This window comes from Rattus norvegicus, chromosome 4, assembly GCF_021556685.1.
Source record: "Rattus norvegicus strain SHRSP/BbbUtx chromosome 4, alternate assembly SHRSP_T2T, whole genome shotgun sequence".
In the NCBI taxonomy this organism is placed as follows: Eukaryota; Metazoa; Chordata; class Mammalia; order Rodentia; family Muridae; genus Rattus; species Rattus norvegicus.
Window position 1 is genome coordinate 78174869 of NC_141537.1, and position 1786 is coordinate 78176654.

At 45.2% G+C, this 1786-nt stretch overlaps 1 non-coding gene across 1 annotated transcript; it reads right to left on the bottom strand.

Annotated features, from left to right (window-relative positions):
* Positions 1-848: 848 nt before the first annotated feature.
* Positions 849-920, bottom strand: Trnac-gca13 (transfer RNA cysteine (anticodon GCA) 13). The gene has a single exon. It is a non-coding gene; the product is annotated as a tRNA-Cys (tRNA).
* Between the last annotated feature and the right edge of the window lie 866 nt (positions 921-1786).

A 1786-nucleotide genomic window follows, 5' to 3' on the forward strand; every position in this document is an offset into this window, starting at 1 on the left:
TCATTATCACCTATCCATCCATGACACCACACCAGACTACTGTGTACTTTAACTCTGCTGGCTTCTTTGCAGGTTCTGAGGACTGGAAAGTTCTCTGTACAGCAGTCTGTTCTCCCCTCCTCAACCTTACCTAGTGATCATGATCCCTCTACCTCAGGGTGTGCTGAGGGCATCACCTTTCATTTGGAAAGTTGCCCTACTATGATTTTTTTCCTCCAAGTCCCCCATGCAGCAGTCAGGACAAGAGCTGTTGGATTAGGTCTATAGTGAACCACTTACATTGCCTAGATACTCCACAGCCTCAGGAGGTGCTCCCTAATTCATACCATCATTCATTCACTCACACCGAGGAGCCTCTCAGGCACTGGTTTCTAATATCTAGGACACAGAAATAGAAATAATAAAACATTGTTCTTGTTCTTCAGAGTTTTAGCACAAATAGGGGACAAAGTCATGGACATGCTTCCATAGAGTCCACTGAAAGCTGAGAGTAAGAAACACCCTATAGTAAGCTGAAGATGAGCTTCTTGGGGGAATGATAAGAAAGAATTAACAAAAGCAGGTCAACTTCTAGGCTGGACTAGCCACAGTGAGCGAACCCCATGATTACTAACTTAAAGGGCAGTTGTGCCACAGTGTGAGTGCATGTGACCCAGATGGCCTCACAATCCTTTGTTAGCTTCTACCAGAGGTAAGGACACAGGTTAGGCCTGAGAAGAATTTAGAACACAAGGGGAACACAGTTCAGTGAGGCATACTGGGAAGTTTAGGCAATGAAAGCCATATATTTGACTGTTATTGTCTACTTCAGGAGTTTTGCTCTCTGGCATCCAAAATAGAATCTGGCAAGGGGGCACCTGGATTTGAACCAGGGACCTCTTGATCTGCAGTCAAATGCTCTACCCCTGAGCTATACCCCCACCTTCTTGCTTATGCCTCATAGGTATTCTAAACCTGCATGACAACTTCCTGACTGACACAGCTGTGACACATGCACTTGCATCATCAGCTTCTTCCTATGATACCCAGCCCTGAGCCACCTTGGCACATCTGACTGCCACCTTCTCAGTAACCAGTAGCCACTTCCCCTCTGTGGGGGTTTGAATGAGAATGGTCCACATGGGTTATATATCTGAATACTTGGTCCCCAGTTGGAGGAATTATTTGGGAAATATTAGGAGGTTCCACCTTGCTGAAGGAGATGTGTCACTGGGGCCTAGCCTAAGGTTTCAAAAGACTCAGGCTATGACTCTCTGCCTCATGGTTGTAGATTAAGATGTGAGCTCTCAGCTGTTTTGTTACAGCACTAGAATGTAACTAAATAACCTTCATTTTCAGCTGAGGCAGGGTCTACAGCTAGAATATTTTCAGACCCACCTGGAAAAGTCAAACTCAGAGTGTTGGATACTAAGCAGACCATTTATACATAGCCGAGATAGGGCGGGACAAAGGCAATTTTCCTATCAGTACCTAAGGGTTAAACTAGACTCTGAGAAGGGGACCAAGGGACACAATTTAAAACCTCTAAAGACAATTCTGACTCACAAACTATGTGGAGATACTGATTTAATCTATGTCCCCACCCCACCACCATGGCGTAGATGTGGAAAACGACAGTGGGTAAAATCATAAAATAAACACACCTGATTAGTGTGGGCAAACCATCCACAGAAGGTGATAGGGACGCTCTGCCTCAAACACCCGGGGCTGGGAATGGCCTCACCTTTGCCTCTCCTTCCTTTCTTATTTCCTATTTGTAGAACCCTTCATGTGTCAAACAGAAGTA